General features: G+C 53.2%; 1 long non-coding RNA gene across 1 annotated transcript in view; it reads left to right on the top strand.

Moving 5' to 3' along the window:
* Nucleotides 1-873: 873 nt before the first annotated feature.
* LOC128853368 (uncharacterized) overlaps nt 874-23,392 on the top strand; it is a 39,889-nt gene continuing 17,370 nt past the window's right edge. Inside the window, exons 1-3 of the long non-coding RNA XR_008451879.1 lie at nt 874-1,120; nt 5,328-5,568; nt 15,216-15,285. This is a non-coding gene — a long non-coding RNA (uncharacterized LOC128853368). The remainder of the gene's footprint in view (nt 1,121-5,327; nt 5,569-15,215; nt 15,286-23,392) is intronic.

Genomic DNA, 23,392 nt, shown 5'->3' with positions numbered 1-23,392 from the left:
GCCGGGAGACGGTTCAGCACTTTGGACAGCGGTACCGGGGGGGGCCATGGGTGCCCGGGATAGGGGGCGACTGCAGCCGTTTCCCAGCTCGCCACGGGAGATGGAGGGTCCAAGAGGGAACGGGAATACTGCCGAGGGGGTCCCGGGCTGTGGGAATTCCAGCCTCGGTTCTCCCCGCCCCGGAGAAGCGGTGCCGAGGGGCGGCTGGTGTGCCCGGGGCTGGTGGCGACGGCAGCCCTTTCCCTGCTAGCCACGGGAAGTGCGAGGTCCTCGAGGGCGCGCTGCCAAGGGGGTCTTGGGCTACTGGGATTGAGACCCCCGGTTCTCCCGCCCCTTCCACCTCCAGGAGAAGCGCTGCGCCGGGGCTGCAGGGTTGCCCGGGGCAGCGCAGGGCAGGGCCGGGGGGGCGACTGCATCCCTTTCCCTGCTCGCCCGGGTGGTGGTGGGGTCCTCGAGTGGGCATTACCGAGGAGGTCCCGGGCTGCGGGGATCCCGGCCCCGGTTCTCCCCGCCCCGGGAGAAACGCTGCCCGGGGCCGGGGTGCAGAGCGGGTGCCCGGGTGAGCGGTGGCCCCGCGGGAGCGGGTGGCAGGGGTGTCACTGCGGGGGAGGGGGCGCACAGGCGAAGCGGCCCCTCTCCCCCGCGCAGCCCCATCCTCGGGGGGTAATTAAGGGGTGAGGCAGAGGGGCTGCGCTTTCTGCTCGGCGGAGCCTGCCAGCCACCAACCCCCGCCGCCACTGCCGCCTTCCTCCCGTCCTCCTCCTCTCCCCCTCCCTCCCCCCGCCTCCTCCCCTCCCCCTCTCCCTCCTCCTCCTCCTCTCCGCCATGGTTGGAGTGAATAGGAGGCTGCCGGGCTGACGTCAGTGCGGGCAGAGCCTGCCGGCGGCGGCAGCTCCTGCCCAGCGAGCAGAGCCGGCACCGGCAGCAGCCGGGAAGACGCGAGGAGCCGGGGCAGAAGCTTCCCTGCCGCCCCTGCCGCTCCGTGCCCGGGGCTGGGGGCCGCGGGGGCCGCTGCTCGGCCGAGGGCAGCCCTGTGCCCTCCCGCACGGGTGTGGGGGAGCAGCCCCCGCCACCCGCTTCGCCCCGGGACCGCCGTCCTGCGCTCGGCACGGCTGCAAGAGTGAGTGTCGCGGCCGGGCATCCTCGGCGGGGCGGCCCCGGGGGGGCGGGAAGGGATTTTCTACCCACCGCCCGCCAAGGCTGGGGGGAATACACACACCGGCTGCCGGAGGGGGAGAAGAGGGAGACAAGGAGGGAAGGAAGGGGGAGGTGAAGTTGGGTCTGTCCCTGCCGGGAAGTTGGGCGCCTTCAGGTGCGGCACCGGGACGGGGACAGCCCTGCACCCCGCCTTCCCCTTCGCGGGAAGAGAGCAGGAGACACGAGGGGGACCTTTTGACTCCGGGGATGGTTTCGGTCCCGCAGCCTCTCCCCACCTGCCAGGGATGCTGCAGATCGGGAGCGGGACCTGGGGAGGGCTGAGCCCCGAGGGCAGCCCGGGGGGCTACGGAGTTACCCCCGAATATCCCCACTCGCTGGCCACAGGGTCAGCACCGGGCAAAATGCCTGGACGAGGCCGAGCATCCCAAAGCAGCCAGGCTTTAGGCCGCGGGAGAAATTCCGGGCTGCCGGGGAAGTTGTGCCTCCCGGTGCGGCGGGGGCAGCTGCGGGGCCCCGTTTCGCGGGGTGAGGGTAGGAGGGGGGCACCGTGGCTCCCCTGCTCAGATTTACCGCCGAGAAGCAGCAGCGAGGCCGCTGCCGTGCCCCGATCCGCCACGGCTTCTGCTGCTGTAGAATTTATCTTTCATTTGCTATGTCTCTTCTCTTCGCTTTAAAAAAAAAATATTTTATTTCATTTTTTTCTATTTTTCTTTCTTTTTTTTTTTGTTTTATTTTATTTCATTGCTTTTTCCATTTTTTTTCTCCCTGCTCCCTCCCTTCCAGCGAACGCTTGTTTCTTTGGGGCTTGTGGGATTTTTTTTTTTGTGTGTGTGTGTGTTTATTTTTTTTTTTTTCCTGTATCTCCCTGGAAGTGAAACGCATTTTAGGCCTCAGCCTTAAGGAAACGCGAATCATAGCAATGCAAGTTGCCTGAGAGCCCGCACCCGGCCGGATTCCCTCGACGTGCCTCCACCTCGCCCCGCCGAGCGAGGAGGGTCCGGGACCGTCCCCGCCTGGGTCCGGGCCCCCGACGGCCGGAGAGAAAAATAAAAGAGCAGCCGGCGGCTGGGACGCCGCTGCTTTGCCTTTTCAACGCCGGGGCTTGCTCAGAGGCGGCTTTTAATTGCTAAACAAAGCAACGCGTTTCCTTCGCGCCCGTCGGGAGCTGCAGCTTCTGTGAAAAGCCCCGATTGTAGGAGTAAAAGCCAAAAAAGAAAGAAAAAAAAAAAGAAAGAAAAAAAATACAATACAAACCAATTAATGGAAGATGCAGCTCGAGGAGGCGAGGCGAGGGGGGTTACTCCAGGTTGGCTAAAAATAACTTCTCCTAATTAAAGAAAAGTGACGTCAGACGTGCAGGACGTAGAAGAGGGGAAGGCAGCGGACTCGTTACGGGGCGATCACGTTAAATAATTGCGGGGCGGCCCGGTGACCGGGAGGGCTCTCCGTGCCCGGGGCCGTGCCGGGTAGTGCAAGACCATGGTCGGAGCCGCGCCGGCCCCGCCGCCCCGGCCCGCCCCGTCGGGGCACGGAGGGTCCCGCCGGCCCCGGGGAGGCGGAAGGGCTGCGGGCTCTGCCCGCTGCAGCCGCCGTCGATCCCTCGCAGGCTGCCGGCTGGTGCTTCGCGCTGTGCCAAGGAGCCATTTTGTATCTATTCTGCTAAAACCGCATCAAAAAAACCCAAACCCACAAACCCTAACCTTAAACCCCCAAAAGCCAAAATAACAAAAACAAACAAACAAACAAACAAACAAACAAAAAAACAAAAAAGAATCACCCCATCAACACCTAAAAATATACCCCAACTGCAAGGTGAATTTTTCCCCCCAGGTGCTCTGCCCGCACGGAGCGGATCGAGGCTGGGGCTCCGAGCAGAAGCGTTGCTGAAAAGAGATAGGGGGGAAAAAATAATATTATATATATTCCTGACAAAAAAATCTCCTCCTTTGCCCAGCGGAGAGAGGGAGCCCCGGGCCCGAGCAGAGCTGTGCGGTGCATCCCCGCGGCATCGGCGACACGGCGAGTGGGAGACCTCGCACGGCGGCTGTTCCGTGGCTTTGGTCGTGGCTGGTTTTTCTCTCCCGGGCCCCTTCGCCGCTGCTGCGGGGCTGAACAGCCGCCGGAATGGCCCCGGGAGCGGGGGTGCTGCCGGCGGCCCCGCACGCTGCTCCCCGGAGAGAGGAAAGGGAAAGCAACGGGGCTCTCCCCGCCGGGGGAAACTGAGGCAGGACCCTGGTCCAGGCGTCACCGCCGTGTCCCCGTGTCCCCTAGACCCCTCGGAGGCGGTGGGGCGGGCGGGAGGCTCCCCCCGCCCCGCCTCGGATGTCAGCAACTCAAAGGCTACAGCGGTAAATTAGGAAAAAATCCAGGGCTGGAAAAATTAAGGAGATCCTGTTCGTGGAACGTTTCCTCCCTCCCCACCTCTCCGAGGCAGATTAAAATAAACCCCGGGCAAGTCTCCCGAGCGGCTCCGGATGGCGGGGAAGGCACCGAGGGGCTGGGGACGGAGCCGGGATTTCTGCTCGCCCTCCGCAGCCCCGTCGGGGCGGCCGGACCCTCCAGGGCCCGTTTGTCGTTGGGCTCGGGGGAACCGGCTCTTCCCGGGAGCCGGGCTGGGATCGCCGGGAGCAGCGGCGCTGGCAGCGCTGATCCTTTAGCTTTTAGCTTAATTGAGCTCCTGGATTATATTTATTTCATTTTTAAAAAATTATTTATTTTTTTTTTGAAGGGATGGCGGAGAGGGAGGAGAGGAAGGAATAAATAACCCGGGCGGAGCTAGCCGGGATCCGGCTGCCCTCAGCCGCGATCGCTTCGTTCCGCGCATCCCTCGTTTTGCAGCAGCTCACACTTTCCCCTCGGCTCGGATTTAAGGGAAAGCAATAGAAGGGGCGAGGGATTACAATTTTTATTTGAAATTATTTATTTATATTTAATGCGGAATAGGTCAGATAAGCACGCAGATAATCATATTTACCTCCTGGCATTTTATTATTATTATTGCTGTTGTTATTATTTGTACACGCCGGATTCGCCGCTACACGCGCATCGCGTTAAGAACCTGTGCGGAAAATAGGGGGATCTGGAAGGGAAATAATTAAAATAGGAAGGAAAAAGGGGAGCAGAGACGATCGGTGCGGGATCGCCGGTGCGTCCCCAGCCCCGAGACGGGTTAGACCCGCGTATGGCTGCGGGGAAAGGGGCCCGAAGGCTGCCCTGGGTGCGGGGGGAGGAGACGGTGTGAGAGGAGAACGCTGGGGGGGGCATGGCATAGGGGGAACTGGGAAAGGCAGAAGGAAAGGAGTCGGGAAAGGGGAAGAAAATGGACGGAAGGGGGAAAGGGAGGAAAGGGGAGAAGAGAGGAAAGGTGAGAAAGGAAATGGAGAGAGAGGAAAGGGAAAGGAGAAAAGGGGAGAGAACGAGAAGGGGAGAGAGAGAGAGAAGGGGAGGGAGAGAGAGAAAAGGGGAGAGAGAGGATAGCGGAGAGAGAGGATAGCGGAGAGAAGAGAGAGAGGAAAGAGAGGAAAGGGAGAGAAGGGAGCGCCGAGGACAGGGAACTTAGTCGCAGGTGGGTCCCCCAGCGCCGGGCTGCGCAGGGGTGCTGCCCGCCTCTCCCCCTCGCTGCCGGCCCGTCGGGGCGGGCGGAGGCGGAGAGGGGGTCAGAGCACAGCCCCGAGGCGGGGCGGGCGGTGCCGGCCGGTGTGGATCCGCGCTGCCCCGTCCCGCCCCGTCGAGCGGCGGGGGCGCGGCGCGAGCGGCCGGCGCGGGGCTGGAAAGCGCGGGAAAGGGGGCGCTGATTTGAATGCGGGGCCGGGGATTGGCCGAGCGCGGCGTGACGTCACTTCCCAAAGGGGGCGAGCGCAGTAGAAGTTGGGCAGCGGGGCGGGAGCGCGCGTGCCGCTCGCCCGGGCCGGCGCCGCGACGGGCGCGCTCAGCTCCCGCAGCCCCGCTCGGCTCCCGCGGCCCCGGCACGGCTCGGTACGCCCCGGCACGGCTCCCAGCAGCCCGCCCCGAGCCCCCGCGGCAGCGCCGCAGCCGGTGGTGCCGCTGTCTCTGCCCCGGCTCCCCCTCTCCGCCTCCTATTTATCTTTTTTTTTTTTCTATTTTTCTTTTTTTTTTATTTTTTTATTTTTTATTTTTTTTTTATCTACATGTGTGGTTCCCGGTGGCAGCTCCCCGCCGCCCTGCCCCGGCCGTGCCCGTACGCTGGAGCGGACAGATGGACGGACGGACGGACGGACGGATGGCCGGCATCCCCGACGGAGGGATGTTTCTGTCTTTGGTTATCTAGCTGTATGAGTGTTGTGGAGCCATCATAAAGCTAGATAACCGAAAGTAGAAATGACTTCCAGACCTGCTCGCCCGGGGGAAGCGGCCGCAGTAGGATCCGACTCGCCGCCCTCGGGGCTGCAGGTAAGGGAGGCGGCTCCGCGCCCGCCCCGTCGGGGCGCTCCGAGCGGCGGGAGGGCTGGGGAAAGGGAGCCGAGCTTTGCGCGGGTGCTTTCCTCGCCAAAGAAATCCGGGGCTTAATACTCAATTAAACGCACCTCGCGATTCACTCCCGGGCTGCGGTGCTGGAAGGATGGAGGGGGCGGGCGCCCTCCCCAAATTAATCCTCTCCCGCCCCAGCCCGCGAAAAAAAAAAAAAGACACCCGGCTTTTGGATATTTTTCCCTTTTCTCCTCTCTCCCTTCCTCCCTCTATTTTTTTTTTTTTTTTCGGCTTTGGGTTTGATCCTGGCCTCCCTTTGGAAGGTCAAGTTGGTGATAATGTGATCACTTTTCTTGTGCGGTGGCTGTTGCTTTTGTCCGTAGCTGGAGGAAAGGGGGGGTCTGCGGGGAGGGGGATACCCAGGGAAGGGGTCCCGCTGGTGGGTACACCCCTCCGGCAGGCACCCGCCGGCTCTGAGGCTTCTTTGGGAGCTGGGCAGTTGGCAAAACACAAAGCCTCCCTCCAGAAGTTGAAACATAATATGTATGGGAAATAATAAGAGAAAAAGAAAAGAAAGAAAGAAAGGAAGAAAGAAAAAAAAAAAAAGAAAAAGCAATTGGCAAATCTGCATTCCGTTCCCATGGCGACACAAAGCACCGCGCTCTCCGCCGAGCCTTCCCGGCACGTTTTCCCAGCTGGCATGCGGCGAGCGCCCCGGGGTCCCCCGGGTCCCCCCGGCACCCCGGGCAGGGCAGGGGGCATCGCTGCCAGCCCCTCGCTGGGGTTTGGCATCCCTCGGGGCCGCTCCCCGCGCTGCCATCAACCCACGCGAGCCGTGACAGCTTCGGGGAGGCTGCAGAGAAAAAGCTTCCCGTGGTTTGAGTGGCGAGTGGGCTGATTGCTGGCTCCCTGCTTCCCGGGAGATGCTGCGGGAGATAGGGAGAGGTGGAAAAGATGCTCCCGCCACCTGCAGAGGTGGAGAACGGGTACCCTAACCCATCCTTTTCTCTGCGACTGGGCACCCCTCGCCGAGGAGAGAGGGAAGCACCGTGAGGCTGAGCCACCCGTGCCCAGTGGAGTGTGGGGATGCACCTCAGGGGCACCCCATGCACCTCAGAGGCAGGTTTTCCACCTTCCCTTGCACGGGGTATTGGCGTCAGACGCCGCATAGGCCCACAGAGCTCAATATGCCTGTGCACCCTTCCAGGGCCGGCAGAGCACCACCATAACCACAGTAAGGAAAAAGGATTCTCAGCCTGAATTTGGCTATACCGGGAGAAAGAAAAGTTCTGAGGAGCTGTTGTTATTATATATTCTAATGAGAAGTCATTGGAGAAATTAAAAAGGGCAGAGAAAGACGAAGACGCCAGCACTAATTCCGCAGGAAGCCTCCCAGGGAAAAGGCTGTGTGAGTGTGAACGCTGAAAAGCATGAAGGCCTGGAATTAGACTATCATTTAGAAAGCGTTACTAATCCGAAGTTACAGCAGTAATTCCATGATTTGCTGGGTCCCACACGCAGCGGCAGAATTAAAGATACGGATTTTCTAGAAATGTAACTCAACTGTGGCACCGAGTCTCAGCGAGATCCGAATGAATCATTCATTCCAAAGGCAGCGAAAGACGTGTCATTAAGATCCAACCTCCTTTCCAGCCCATCTGGAATATGTATGTTTGATGCAATCCCAGAAATTGTGGAGGAGATTGGAGGTGGGGAGGAGAGAATGTAGTCCTTTCCTTCCTTTATTATGTTGGTTATTTTTAAGAAATGATTTTCCAATTATTTCCACAATATTGTGAGTGGCACTCAATTCTTCTCCTATTTATTTTTTTTTTCCCCTTCCGTACACTAGCATCGAGTCAGGTGCAAACGGTTTCAGTGGAGATGCTTTAAAACTAGGCTGAACAAAGCAGGAGGGAACTGAGCAAGGTGGTTGATGAATGCATTTATTCCGGAGTAATGATTTGATGGGGGATGGAGGAAAGAAACATTCAAATTCCTAATGAATATAATTCAGAAGGAATCATTCGACCAGCATGTTAGAGAAAAATCTGTTTGGTGGGAGTGTTTCTGCACTGGTAGAACCCAGGAGGTATTTCTGTCCCTGGCTTTTGTAATTGCAAAAGGTGAAAAGATAACAAGAGGACCCGAGGGAAAAAAATAGTATATATATATATACACACACATATAATAAATGTCTTTGTGTGTGTGTGTATATAAATACGCATATATAAAATTTTATGAAATAAAATGGAAGTGTGGAAATCCGTGTCTACATGTGAACTCTTACAAAGGATTGATGCAAGGTTTTTCAACCTTGCTGTTGGATCAGCTGTTCAGAAACCACCCTTGAGTCCTAATATTTTTTTTTGTCCCCAAAATTACCTGTTCCGAGCTGATTTTTCAGGTGATTTTTCAGGTGGTAGGCTTGGTTCGCTTATCCCAGAGCGTTTTCCCCCAAAGAGGATTGAGAAAGGGACTGAGCAATTTGGCCTCTGCTTTCCAGGAGAGAGAAACCATGGCTGAATTTTTACTGGTGCTTAAATTGTTCATTTTTGCCCCTGTTGTTGGCGTGAACCCGCAGGTGTTTGGGGGAGGCGTGGAGGTGCCCTCCCCGTTAACGAGGGAGGTGGCAGTGAGTGATGGGGAATGGTGGTACGAACATCCCAGCTCATGCACGTGTGGGTGAGGAGCGAGGAGGCAAATAAAACCTCCCCTGGTAATGCCCTTCTTGTAAAATACCCGCTGCATTTAGAGTCCCTGGCAGCTCACTGTCAGGTTTCTGCTTTCTGTCTGTTTTTTTTTAAGTGCCACTGTGGAAGGAGATTCCCCAAGGGTCCATCTTTGGGCCGGGGATGGATTTTGGCTATACGCAGGTTCCGTTTGTGGCTTAGCCCTTTGCCCTGTCTGCGTAGCTGTAGGTTTCAGATGGATCTTTTCCCCTGCACAGCCCAAACCAAGAAGGAAAGGCGTCTTTTTTGGCTGTGCGGGGAGAAGAGCTCAAGTCCTGGTGTTTGTGGTCCTTGCTGGTGGGTTTCTCTTCTTGGTAGGACTCTCCCAGCGGAGTGATAGGATGCAGTGTAGGTCAGATGTGGGTGAAGTTTCTGGAGCTGGGCCGTGATGTCTTTGTTCTTTAAGCAGAGCTGGGGTTGGGCAGAGGGAGCCAGAAACAGAAGAATCGGCACGTGCCTTTGGGGGATAAATGGAAAATATAATTTGTGGGTTTCACCTTTGGGAGATGATGCCCTGGGACATTGTGTGCTCCAACTCGTTATTTCCCATCATTTCCTAAAACTTGGCTGCCATGCAGTGGGTTTGGCGTGAGGCACAAGGTGAAGGGGCTTTGTACCAGATACCCAGGGAAGCCAAACCTACTGAGGCTCGGGTGGAGAAGAGGCTGTTCGTTGCCTGCCATTTGAAGGAGCTGCCTCGGGAGCTGGGCTGCACGAGCCCTCCCGCTTGGTTATGGATGAAATCCCATCAATGGGCATTTTTGCGGAATCGCCTGGCAATGGCGGGTTCGATGCTTGGGGCTGGGCTTGGCCATTTCTTTTGTCTCTCTCAGCTCCCATCCCCCCCGCACCCTTGACGCAGGCGGGTGGTGCCTCCCTTTACCTGCTGCTCTGCCCTGGCTTTGTCTGAGCTGCGGGAGAAGGGGCAGAGCTCGGGGACTTGGAGGGTCCATCTCGCCTGTGGCTGCAGATGGGTGTTGCTCGTACACTGGAGAGAGATCGTGGCTGCGTGCTGGCAACACGTTTACTTGTGTCTCAGTAGAAGGAAGGTGCTAATTTGGCATCTGTGCAGGTGATGGGAGTTTCTCCCAGCTGCAAGCACCAAGGTGCTGGTGCCTGGCATGTGACAGTGGATGCATGCTGCTCGTGGCGTGGGTACCGCGTGCCAGCCCTGCCACTGGTGCTGCTGCATCGCAGCCCCTAGGTCACCCCGAGCCCATGGAAGGCCTTGGGGACCATAAGCATAAGATGGCTGAGTAGCTACCCATGCTGTCTGCCCCGCCACGTGATGCTGGGAGTCACCGTTTCCAGGTCAAGGATTTTGGTGTTTCGTGCCCAGAAGCCTGATCACCTGGGGAAAATGTTTGCTAAGAGCCCAGCTGCCAAAGCATTGTCTCAGGCTGCTCACGCTCCCTCTCTCCATGTCTCTGGGTGCACGTGTTTGGGACCAGAGCATGTGCCTGTACGACACAGCCATCACGGGGCTCCCGGGATCTGCAAAGAGTTGAGATGGGGCTCTGGCTTCGCGTTTTCAGGTCTAATATTTATTCAGGGGCTCAGGTTTGGTTAGGAGCGTTTGCCTTGAAAGCTCAGGAGTGGGGGTACAAAAAAGAAAATGGGGGGGAGCAAAAGAACACAAATCTCCGGCAGTTAGCTGTCTTTTGGAAACTCGGCCTGCTGTTCCTATAGAGGCTTTCTCTTTTCCTTCACCCTGGTCTGGCCTTAAGTACCACTTTAAGTGGGCTTTGCTCATTCACATCCAGGCTCCTTAGAGCAATTGAGCCCGCGGGGGTTTGAAAAGAAGGGACAGTCCTTCAATGGCAGGACCTTGGGCCAGGCTAATTGGTTTTGGTTCAAGGGGATACTGGATTTGTGAAAAGCCCAAAGACATCTTTCCCACGCCAAATCCCAGCTCTTCAGAGAGGGAATTGAGGGGTGCCGGTTTGGGGAAGGGAGCTGAAAGAAAGATAGTTTAGTTGAGGAACCTTGGTAAGGACCTAGACACGCACTGGCCTTGGCAGGGATGGGCACAGCGAGGGGTGGCACAGCAGCAGGGCATGAGGTCCCCGCTCCTCAGGGCAGGTGGTCGGCGGTGGCTGGCTCCTGGTGGTGAGCAGGCGGCGGTGGCCTGGTTTCATTAAAACCAGGCTTTTTCTGTGTGTGCCAGACTCCTATGGAGATGCCAGGAGCGAAGGAAGGATGGGGATTGGGTCCAGAAACCACGCTGCTTCTGTGCACTTGTGTGCGCGGCTATGGGGGGAATTTGCTGAGGTCTCTTGTCTCTCATTTTGATTTAGGAATTTATTTATTTTTAAATATTGACTCTCTCTGGAACTGTTCCAGCAGTCCCACGACCTTTACTCTCCCCGATCCATAAAAATCACTTAATTATTGGGCCGAAAATCAAGGCTTGGAAACAAAGCCAGCTTATGGGACCATCATTTCTTGATATATTTCCTGAGAGGACATATTTCTGGGCACCTTCAGAGCAGTGCGCGCAGCTTGTTGGATATGAGATATCAAGGCATTATTTATTGAGGAAGTCTTCACACTCCCTCATCTGTTATAATTAACTGATGACATTTTTTCTTAGGTTCAAAATATGGTGAAAAAGTATAATTAGCACGAAGCCGAGGCACTGCATTAAAATGTCTCCTATAGTTAATGTAGGATAGTCATGCTATTTATTATAGGAGGAGCTGGCTCTGACCTCTGTGTTGCCTAACACTTTTTATTGTAAAGATTCTTGAACTTTTTTTTCTTTTTGAGCACCTCTGACACTCCCATTGTTCACCGCGGGCCCTTGAAATTCGGCTGGGGGAGGCTCTTCGCCTTGAGAAATGCCTATTCTTTGTCCCTTAAATTCCTTTCAGGTTTAGCTGAATTATGAATTGTTCAGAATCACCATTTCCCATTGGTTGCCTCTTGGGAGGGGGGGGCAAAATTAAAATTTATTGTTTCCCTAGAATAATAATAACAGGCCATGAGCAAGGCGAGTCCTGGACTCCCACCACTGTATTGCAGAGCTCTGGACCTTCCAGGAAAGGTGGGAGGACAGTTACCGCCAACTCCACGATCCTCTTCCACCTCTAGCTCATATTGTTCCAGCATCGCCCCATCTCCTGGGAGAAAACTCTGTCAGGTCCTGATGCCAGGAGGAAAAATTGTAGGGGAGTGTGGGTGTGTTGGCCTGGGCACTGCTAGCCCCAGCGGTCCCCTTTCCCCGTCAGCCCCGGGAGAACAGCCTTCTGCCGCTGCCAGATAACATTAGTCCTGTATTTCATAGTGGCAGAAATCTGTGCCGAGGCTCGGGGCTTGAAACCGCTCTACCCGTGCAGGACGGAGACAAGGATGGGTGCAGGGTGGAGGGAGAGGAATTTGTTACACTTGCCTACAATTGTTTTTCTTTTTGCTTATATAAACAATCTATTATTTATTAGCTATAAATAATGCATTTTTCTGTATGTTTAGAATGCACGTGATTTCTGTATATTAAAAATGTACATGGTTGAAGGCACCAAAGCAAGCGCTGGCAAGTCGGGAGGGTACCTGATTTCAATTTGACCACGTTAATTCAGCCTCTCCCTGCCCGTGCCCTTACGAGGCTGTACTGACACGGTCACAGCCTATTTTTAGCTCGCTCCTGCTTCCCCTGGCCAGGGTGGCTGCACAGTGAGGTGGAATTAAGGTTGCACGGACAGCCATAAATTGGACACTTCCTAACTTTGAAGTGCTTGACCATGTAATCTAAATGAGGGCTCTTCAGGGCAGTATTTCTGCCTGTGGCATTAACTGCATTGGTCAGGGATGGCAAATATGGCGGTAGAGAAGCCGTAGAGGAGAAAAGACCTATCAGACTATTGAAAGCACTCGTTTGAATAGATGGGGAGTCAACAGAGCCTCCACTTGATCCGAGCGAAATGGCCAAGAAGATGCCTCCAAGCTGAGAAAGGGAAGCCTTTGTTCCTCCAGCCCCAGCCGTGATGTTTTCTTTGCATTTGGTTTTGCCTCATTCACTCCTAGGGAGGTTTGGACTCCTGCTTTTGAGGAACCTTTGGCTTGCGTAGTGCATTTGTATGCTTATGAAAGTGAGGGTGTCCCTAGGAATGTGCACGCGCACGCACGCTCCTGTCATCACACCAGCAGACGTGTGCTACCAGCTCGCAGATACTCGCTGCTTGGCGTCCTCGCCTTGCCTTGCCCACTCCCTCTTTTCAGTGTCGCTAACAGGAGCCATTGCATATGTTGGAGGAGAGGCCTTTGTGTATTACATAGGAGGTATAATCTCTTTTTTTTTTTAGCTGCTGGAAGAATTCAGAAGTGATTACATGCAATGCAGATTTATCTTTGCTTGGAATGGCGCTTTTTTTTTTCTTTTTTCTTTTTTTCTTTGTTTACGGGGTGGGTTTCTCCATTCTGGCTTGTGTTAAGACATTTGGCTGCCTGTTTTCTAGCAGAGTGGACTCCGGTTGAGCAAATTTGTCTGGGGAAGTAAGCAGTCTTTTATTTTTCTTTCCCAGGTATAATGCAGTCATGGCCCTTTGCACACACCCTGCGTATATTTTTCCCTGGCCAGCAGTGTATTTGCCCTGGCTTATAATTATTTGACCTAGTATTTTTGCCTTGTGGGCTCCTGGAGCCTTATACCCTCCTGGGGCTGTTACCACATCCGCACAGGTATCCGAGTGTCCCATGTTTGGGTTTCCATCATATGGGTGTGGGCTTGTGTTTCACAGGCATCTTTTTCATAACTTTCCCCTTCTCTCCTGCATCTCAGTTCAGCAAAGGGCCTGTCTATCTGGATGCAGGCAATAAACGTCTGTTCTCACCCTGACTTCTGTTAATGAGATAGAGACAGGTAAGCATCACACATACCAACTTCCCTGCTCTCAGCAACATCAAGGAAACGGTGACAAGCTATTAATGGAAAGTGATGGTCTGGGTGCTAATTAGTGCTTCCTTTTCAACTTTTACCTACATGTCTGCTGCGATGCCCATCCCAGCCTCTCCTCTCTCCTTGCATCCCTTTGTTTCCAGTGCATTCCTTGTTCTCCACACATATCCCATGTCGAAGAAGCTTCTTTATTTTCTTTCTCTATCCATCTCCTCATTCCCTTTTTGTGCCCGTTCCCCCTGGGTAATTGCCACCTGCACCCTCATTCTCCTGTGATTTCTTACAGCAAAGAATAAGCACAATATTGTAGCAGGATCTGAAAACTTGGGGATGGGGCATGTGAAGTTGCTCAAGAATTTCTTGTCTTCTTCTCCAGGTAGCAATATTTGATTGTGGCACCAGTGCACGGGGTCAAATTACCCCAGGGACGTGAGGTCAGAGATCTGTCCCCTCTTCCCACAGGTAGTGCTGTAGGGAGGCTCTCAGCAGCTCACAGGTCTTGGTCATTGAGCAATTAGTATTTAAAGCAGATCAACTTGTGAGACCAAGTAGGATGGGCCTCCACAGTGTGAGACTGTAGGAGATGACAGGTCCCGCCCCAGAGAGCTTGTGGTCTAAGCCCTCAATGATTTTGCTCTCCACCAGATCCCATTACTGGCTGTTTTTTCAGATCCGCCCTCATTTCTGCAGCAGCAGCAACATGATACTCGGTCTCAGCTTGGTGCCCCGTCTCTCGCGTTTCTCTTTCTTCTGGCCCCTGGGCTCTGCCCCTTCCCCAAGGACCCTAATTGTCCTCTCCTCACATTTTCTGCACGGGCTGAGGGTTTCTTGCTGCCAGGCTTGTGTCCCAAGGAGCTGCCTAATCTGCCCCTGTCATTCCCAGTCACAGGCTCCGCGCACACAGTAGCTTTATGGGAAATGCTTGCAGGGCAGTGGGAAGAGGCAGCCATGGTTTGCACATTAGCTAATTAATTTTCATGACTGAACGATGCTGCCTGGTCTCTTGTTTATACTCCTTGCTGCTCCCCTTCTCTCCCCTCCTCGCTGACACACACACAAGACGACACATCTCATATGAACGTCAGCATCCTTCCACAGCCTTGAGACGCGAGCGGTTATTCTGTTGGCTTGTCAAACGCGGGTTTCCCTGCTTCATGGTACACAGGGGCCCCCTGTTTCACATTTGCTGATTCTTATTAGACCCAGCGCGCCAGGGCCCTGTCTCTCCCCGCAAAGCAACGCTCTGCATCCCATCCATAAATCCAACCCTGGAACAAAGCCTCCTCTACCCTGCCCCATATTTCTACCCAGCCTGCCTGCTTTCCCCTCTCTCTCTCTCTCTCTCTCCCCCTCTCCCGTGCTGAAGGTTTCCTAGTGCCAGGGAGATATGATAATTCTTGTGAAGAGAGCATGAAATGCCTTTGCTCTTTGTGTCTGTTTAATTCAATGAGAATCCCAGCCCCAGATGTCATGAATGGTGGGCTTTGTGCTGGCCCTTCCTAAGCCCTAACTGCCAGCCCTGCTCTCTGTCTTTCTTGTTTCCCACCACTGGATACTGATTAACAAACTAAATTATTTTTCCTCCCTAATGATGTTTTCCCACTTTGCCCACCAGGCTGGAAGAAGCCACGGGGAGGAAAGAGTTTGTGCAAAGGATGAGATAGCCAGGGAGAAAATTAAAGAGACAGTGTTGCTCTCTGGGCTCTGGCAATGCAGGTCTGCTCGGCTTTATTTCCTTATTAGTGAACAGGGTCGTGTCTGGCTGTATTTTACGTGGCTGGGTGTATTTCAGCTGAGGGGATGGCTTGAAAGCGTCCGCACAAGGTATGCTCTGAAGCATGCCAAGGTCCGTAACTCACTTGCAATTGTGTGTACGGGTTTGCATGGTCCCAAATTTAAGATCTTTCTTACAGCCATGAGTGACATTTGGTAATTACTTGACATCCGTCCATGCTTATGGGAGCCTCCTTCTAATTGAGACAAATTCTCTTTTCCTTAATCAGACATGACTGCGAGTTCACAGAGTGGGATGCCTTGGGAAGGGCTGGGACGTCTCCACCTGAGCAAGGAGAGGTGAGTCCCTGGAGGTCTTGCTGAAGGATTGAGTCCAACTCATGCATGGGAGACCAACTCTTTTACCTGATCCCTCCCACCCACAGCCAAATTTCCCAGCCGAGCTTTTGAAACGTGGCCAGTTGTTAGCTCCTGCCAGAGAAGGCCAGCAGCGATAATCCAGGGAGCCTGGATGGAGCTGGAGGCAGGTGGCCAAGGCAAGTCGGTGCAAAGCCACCTGCTTCCAGGAGCCCAGCAGTGCCTCCTTGCTGGGCACTAACAAAGCTGCGGCCAGCAAACACCCTCCTGGTGCACGGAAAAAGGATAGGTGTCAACCTTGCAAGTAGAAAAGGCTGTAGAGAGAGAGGCTTTCAACAACAGCCTAGGGGTGGGAATTGTGCAGTTGGGAGTCATCAAGAGGGAAGTTGGTTCAGTGTTCTGGGGGGGTTTTATGTTTTTAGAAATTAGAGGAGCCCCCGGGCTGGTGATATGGGCTCCTCTCAACTGGAACCATGGCAGAGGCAAATCTGATAGACAGGGCATGGCAGAGAGCAGGGTGTGCTCTGGAAGAATCTACAACGGTACAGGGCTCAGCCCTGTATTTACCAGACATTGTGAGAGCTCATCGGAGAGGTCCAGAGCCCTGCCTGTCCCTCTGCAGAGCAGGAATGCTTGTGCAGGCTCAACTTTGTAGAGTGGCTGCCCACACCGATGCTGCAATACCCAGCTGTGGTTCCTTTTCTATTCAGCTTGGAGTAGAAGGGGGAATAAACAGAGAAACGGGTGTTGCTTGTCTGCACCCACCAAGCCCCTGTGAGCACACCCACTGCATCCAGCAAAGTACTGCCTTATGCATGGCCTTTGCTTCGCACTGCAGTCACATCTGACCCTTATTACTTCTGCAAGGTAGAACAAGGCAGGAAAAATGGCTGTGCAGTGAGTTTCTTCATGCGCCAGGATTTATTAAGAACAATAGGGGAAATCAATCCATCTATGTAGAATACATCGCAGGCTGCGATGGGATAAAGCATTTATTCCGCTCTTGAAGGGTAGAGCTATAACTCATGGGAGGCAAAACCCTTAGTGTTCTGGAGTCTCTTCCCTTCATGTGTGCAGAGAAATACTTCAGCCCATGGCAACCTACCAGCTATTGAATTTGTGTAGAGAATCTGCTGTCCTTCCCCTCTACCGGCCCCTTTTTGGAAAGTGAGTCACTCACTAAAACACACCTTTGAAAAAATGAAATGAAGGGGCTGTTTGTTCGAAGGCATCTCTGCATCTTGGTTTTACTTGAAACAGAAAGAATAGAAATGTGTCAGTGATGTAAAAGCAGCTTCCCCCTGCGCAGTTTGGAACAGACTGATCGTGCTTAAACCAACACAGGTTTTGCTGCAACTTTCTGCTGTTGCCCAAGGACCAGGCATTGCAGTTACAGCAAAGAGGGACTGATTGGGGTGTTGTGACAAGGTGAGATGCTGTGTTCTGTTGCTGTACGTCTCCAATGCTGACTAGATACACGTGTGTGTGTGTGTATAAGTACAACCCTGTGCGCAGCTCTCTCTCACAGCAGAAGGCGTGCAGTGCAAAGACTGGAGCAGTAGTTAGCAGGGGCAAAAGGTGACTGGGATTTGTTATAATCTTTCTGGGTGTGAGAGTGTGAAGGCGGGGGGGGCATTAATAGTGAAATGGTATTTTCACTAAGCCTATTTTCACTGGGTCTAATCTATGTTGTGGGAAGAGGATCTCTTCAATAGGGGAGACCCAGCGAGGCTGGTGAGCTGTTCGGAGGGGGTCTGGAGAGCTGAAGAGTGCAGGCAGGGGGAAGGTTAGCAATTGAGCGGACATGTCAGACGGCCTTCCTCAGCAGAGATGACTTGGTAGGTAGCGTTCGGCAGATGGGGTTAATACTTACACCCAAATCAAAAGGCGACTGAGGGGGGAATGTTTTATTAATGAAAGCAGCCCTTTGTGAGTATTCCTCCCGAGGCACGTTCCCTCCACCCGCTGCCTTCCCCCCTGGCTGCTGTCTGGCCCCGCGTCTTGCTCGGTACCTGCTCAGCTGCCACTCACTCACTGATAGGTTTCATCAAGAAATGTCTCCGTTTGTCTGAGTCCTGGACCCAGGCGAGTGGGATGGAAAGAGGAGGAGGGACAAGTCCTTGGCTAGGCTGGAGAGAGGGATGCGCTACAGGCAAGTAGAGCTCGAGCTGTCACAAGTTGCATGTCAGCCCATTGATTGCTGCAGTGGTGCTGGAGGGGTCACTTCTTGCTGGTACCATAGAGTGAGAGAAACCATGGTTAGCAGAGCACAAAGTAAAATGCAGGTCTAAAGCGGACACCTCAGTAGGCTGCGGATGGAGGGGACGGCTGGAGATTGGGTTGGGGAGGTTGGAAGTGCCTTAGCCACCATCCAGACCCCTTCCCATTCCACTGCCTCGCTGCCCTGCCAGTGCAATGGATGCAAGAGGGGAGAGGATTTCTGTGCACCAGAAAGCAGCCTCTTCTGGTCTTTCTTACCCCACTGTGTTCCCATGCCCGTTTCCTTGGGAGGCCCTGGGCAGCTTTTTGTGTCAAAGGATGGGGCCGTGGGAGTGGCAAGGGCTGTGTGTGGAGATTATTTCTGTTGCTTTATTAAAAATAAAACAAAAGCTGGTTTATGACAATTGATTTAGAAGAAGGAGGAAGCGGAGCTCAATTCCCAGAGCGCCTTTTAGCAAGTCTCTGCATGCGCGCGCGTGTGTCGTACGTGTGTCAGAACAGAGCACCCAAGGAAGGCCGGGTCAGGAAACCTCACGCAGAAGCAGGGAAAAGACCTTGGTGCATGGCTGCTTCCCTGAGGGAACCCCCGCAGGGCTAATGTTTGATCTGAGGCTCGGTTGTACTCCTCTGAAACCTTGGGATGTCAGGAGCTCGAAGGGAGCCTGGGACGGAAAAGGATGCTATTTGCATTTTCCTATGAATGCATCTATTTGTATAAATATGGTGTCTCTGTGCATGCGCACACTTCCCTACGCATGCATTTGTTTGAAGAGCAGCACACCGTCCCCATGGTGTTCTCTGCTCAGGGCCAGAATTGGTTAGTCTGAAATCAAGACTCTTCTTGCAAGAGCTATAACTCCCCTCCCCACTTCAAATCTAGCGATGGCTATGGATGTAGGAGTCCCGAGATGTTTCACCGTGCGATAGCAGAGTTTTCATTGTGCAGGATGAAGGCTCCCCCTTTCAAATTTGCACAGACATCAAAAGAGTCTGGAAGGTTCAAACAGATCACAACGTAATCAAAATGCCAAGCCACCGTCTGCTTCTGCCTTTGGGTTGACAAGCAGGATTAGCACCCAAGGGAAGCAGGGTGTAATAGTGTTTCACGGGCACTGTGAACAGCCCAGAAGTGTGTGGAGTACAGAAAGGTTAGCCGAAGGGCAGGTCTAGCTACAGACGTACGATTGGGAGGCAGATTTTAAAGCAAGGAGCTGTATGCGTACAACCTCTGTGGATATTTACTTTAGCAGAAGGTAGGACTCTCCTGTACACTGTTTATGTCACAGTGGAAGCCGTTTAAACTGAATTGGAGAAAGCCAGTTTAAGAGTGGAGATGTGCACCACGGTGGTGAGGAGCAGTAACGGTTGACCTATAGTGCTGTCATTATAATGGTGTGGTTTTCCATGTAGACAACCCCGGAGCAGAACAGCTAGCCTGCCATCCCTTGTGTTTCACTGTCTAACTGAGATGTATAACACGGCTCTGTCTGCGTGCGGTTGCAATCACCCTTGTGCTCTGTTTCTCTGCAGAGTACTGGAGCAGATGCCGAATTTTCGATGTGTCCTGTGCCTATTGCACCATGTGAAATAGCCCCGTGGTGGCTAAAGACACATGAAATACTTCCCAAATACAAATGTCAGTAATTGCTATAGCTGTCCTGAAGACTGCCTGGGACCACAGGTGGAGGTTCCTCGGCTGGTATTTGGTATCGCTCATTTGGAAAACTGAACAAATGATGTTTGCACTGTAAATCTCCTCTGGAGTGGGTAACGCAGGTGTAGCTTTGATTTTTCTGTGCAACCATGCTTTTTCCTTTTCTAACTGATGTTGTTTTAAATTTGTGTTAAACTAAGATTTAGGAAGCTCTTCTTTACTGGTGTCTCCGTAGTTTTAGTTTGGGATTTATTTTGTTTCAGCCAGGAGGAAGGCAGAATTTGCCCTTAACTCACTTTCTGATGGCCAGGCAAGTGATACTTTCCCTCATAGATCTCAAACTGCCAACCTGTAGTGCTGTTCATTCTACATCTTCCAGGGTCAGAGCCCAGTCAGGATGCCAGCATATGGGATTCACTCAGGCAACCCTGCCCCAAAAACGTCCGCTCTTGGGGGTCTCACCCTGCCCCAAAAGCGGCCGCTCTTGGGGGTCTCACCCTGCCCCAAAAGTGGCCGCTCTTGGGGGTCTCACCTTGCCTCAAAAGCGGCCGCTCTTGGGGGTCTCACTCTTGGGGCTGCTCGTGCGGGGCTAAGCCTTCCTTTGCTCCTGCACCGCTCATGTCTGAGGGTGAAGCCATGGCGAGGGCGCAGCTGCATCTGTGTCCCTGACCCCCTCGCCCCGCCTTGCGAAGGTGAAGCGCGTTAGGATCTACATTCGGGAAGGCTGGTGGGAAAACCATGGCGCCCAACACCTCGTCGCTGTGAGCGCGACTTGGTCTACGATGGCCGCTAGCCAGGCCTCGGGAGCGCACTCTGTCCCGCCAGGGCCCTTCCCTCACTGCCAGGGCTCCCCTTTGCCCACAGTGGCTCTGCCCAATGCCACCGCGTGCTGGTGCCTCGTGGCGGGCGGAGGGGAGCCCGGCGGCGGGCACCAGGCGGCCATTTTGCGGGAGGCGAGCGCTGCCTGTAAGATGGCCGCATGGGCACGAGGTGGGGCGCGGCGCTGCCTCGTCCTCGCCACGCTGCCTCCCTCACGCCGTCCCCTCCTTATCTTGCTAATTACCGATGAAGGCAGAACAATAACGGGAGCTGGCATGCCCCAGTTCTTTCTCTGCCACCTCCTTCCTCGGGCGGAAAATCTGTGCGCGCACACCTCCCTCCCCCCCTCGTCTGCCAGCCGCTCTGTGATATTAATTGAATTAACATATTTCCTAATTTGCCCCGTGTTTTCCCCGCCACGGCTCCCAGCCGCCTCGTCGTGGCTTCTCCAACTGGTGGGGAAGGAGGGGAGCGAGTTCGTCCCCTCCGCTCGTTGGGTTGTACGCAAAAAATCCTTAATGACATCTAAAAAGGGTGGCAGGACAATAGCCCACGCGGGGTTTGGCAGGAGACGTGTGATATTTACCCCGCCTGACCATCCTGGCTGCTGTTTTGCTGGGGGATTACAGTGGCCGCCATCCCCACGTTCCTCCATTTATTTATTTTGCCGGTGGCGGGAGGGACGCGTTGGCACGCGGCTGCTTTGTGCGCCTTGCTTCACCTATGAAAAGGACACATTAAGGTGTTTCCATAAACCCCCGGATGACAAAGAAAGCGCCTTTCTCTTCAGCTCGTAGGTAACAATGACAGAAGCCTTTAAAACCATGATTCCCCCCCCCCAATGATTGCAGAAGGCTTCCCCTAAAAGGAACTTAAATACATATCATTAAATCTAAAGCGCTGAGCTCTGCTCCTGCTAACTATGCCATGCTTTTTGTTTCTGATAATATTTGTCCGTTGCAGAGAGCAAGCCAGGAATGTGGAGCCTCCCCTGCCCTCCTCCTTTTGTTTAAGTGACAAAATGTTTCTATGTTCTTGTATAGAAAATAAATGTTTGTGGGGTTTCCCTCCTTTCCAGATCTTGGGAATCCATGTTCCTCCTGATCAGTTTTCCATTCTTTATGTAAAACCGCAATGTTATTTTATAGTATTACTCCAAAAATGCAGCAGTAATATTTTGAATTTGAGTATTTGGAGCTTCAGGATATTGCAATATTTTTTTTGTAAGAGATGAATGAAAAGCAATGATTTAAGTGTGTAATACACAATACAGATGCCATGCATTGTAAATATGTTTCAGGGGCATAAAATCCAACACAGAGAGATGGTGCTCCACGAAAGCTGGGAGTCCAAAAATAACTGTAAAAATGAATTGTCTGTTGGGACGAATCTCTAAGATCCAAGATGATATTTGCGGGGTTACAATATACAACTAGGGTTACTTATTGGCATAAATATCTCATTTTAAAATGCCGCTGATAAACTGAAAAAGAGGTGAAGAAGATATTTGACTGATTACTAGATGCCATGGATTCTCTGCATTCAATTTCATACTTACATGCTATTTCCTTATCCCATGTTTATGGGTATGCACTTTAGCTTCATATAAATCTCTTGTGTCTGTCTGTCTCCCTGCCTTCTTTTCTATTCTGCCATCCCATCTGCTTTTCAGGGTCCTTCTCCTGAAACCACATCACAGGATCTGATGGGAATAATGGGAATCTGCCTCTGGTCTCTATCATAAACATGCCAACGTGGGCTATTGTGTTGGAAGCCGACGGTCACCAGATGGTGCTTGGTTGCCCAGGGTCTGTTGCTGGCTTTGGTCTCTTGGTAAACCAACAACTCCTTTAGCATTTTTTTCCCCCAGGATCTACCCATCCAGGCTGAGTGAGGCATAAGGACCTTGGGTAATGTATCTCAAGGGACAAAATGTTTCTGGGTGTCTTGGGCACTTTGCAGCCTAAGCCATGCAGCTGCGAGCTGCCCTTGCGGAGCTGAGGTTTGTTAAACCCTGTGCTCAGCCGTATTCGCCTGGTCTGCATTCATGAGTGGGAAAAATTAGCAAGTTAGTTTGTGCAGGATTGAATGCTGTCTTCATATGAAAAGTGGTCCACGCCAGCTTGAGCAGACATCTCCTCTTGCTTGCTTTATATGGTGGGCTTGGGAAGACAGGGCAGAGATACCTCTGTGAAGGTGGGGTGCAGATAAAATCGAGCTTTCTCCTCTTGCCTGAGCTCCCAGACTGCTCTTGAGTGTCTGCAAAAGGAGAGATGGTGGTGGTTATAGAGAGTGACTGAGGTATGGGCTTTCCAGCCAGGAGAGACCCAGGGACAAATCCTGCTCTTCATTTGGTGCCTGTATGTCCTGAGGAGGTCCTGGACATTGTTGTGTATGTGAGCTGCAGAGGAGGCATTAATGCAGAAATAAAGATTGAAAATGAAACCACTGAGAGCGATGGCTCTTCCTGAACGCAGACAGATGGAGAGAGCCTGGCATAATTACATTTAGCAAAGGGCCGCCATGAATGAAACCAATTAAAGGAGAAGCAATGTTCATATGAGAGGGTGAGCGAGAGAGGAAGACAGCCACCTCTCTGTGTCTTCTTGGGCATCCACCTTCCATAGGGGATGAGTCATGCACAGTCCCCAGGTCACGGGTGAGCTTGTGCATGCTCCTGGCTGGGGGGGGACTTGGTTTATCTGCCGGTGTGGAAAAAGAAGGAAATGGGAAACATCGAGTGCTGGCAGGGCCAGAGCAGAGCTGGCTTGCAGCCAGCCCCAGCCTCGCTGCCTCCATTGTCTCATGGCTTTAGTGCGTGCCTAGAAATCCAGTATTTAGGATTCAGGTTACCATTGTAAAGCAGAAAGGTCGTGCTCAGTGCTGCTTGGTGTGGATTCCACTGGCAGCTCTTTTGCCTGCGTGCCCCACATTGGGATGGTGTTGGCAGAAGGCCTGGGGCTAGGAGGCTGCGAAGAGCACGCCTTTGCTGCCTCTGGCATGGCATGCACCTTGCGGGCAGGGAACTGGCTTTGTGAGTTAGAGAGAGCAGCAGAAAACAGAGGGAGGTGTCCAGAAAGGCATGCAAAGAAGAAGGTGTCAGGCCAGGTTTGCATACGCTGGGTGGCCACAATTGAGCATGCCTTGCTGACAAGCTTGGCAGAAAATCTAGCAAGGCAGGAGCAATGTGTCTTTTCTTCTGGCTCTCACTCAGACAAATTCAGTGGAGAGCTTCAGAAGTAGCTGCTGATGGTGACCAAAGCTAGGAGAGGCTTCTGAGGCTGTTCCTCCTTATTGAATCCGAAGTAGTAGTAGTAGTTTTCCAGCTCTCTTCCCTTCTTCTACTATCCAGTCTTCAAGGGCAGGTGCCTTTTGGGTGTAAGAGCAGCTGGCAAG

The sequence above is a fragment of the Cuculus canorus genome, chromosome 12 (genome assembly GCF_017976375.1).
Source record: "Cuculus canorus isolate bCucCan1 chromosome 12, bCucCan1.pri, whole genome shotgun sequence".
NCBI classification, from domain to species: Eukaryota; Metazoa; Chordata; class Aves; order Cuculiformes; family Cuculidae; genus Cuculus; species Cuculus canorus.
This window is presented reverse-complemented; position numbering and strand designations above follow the sequence as displayed.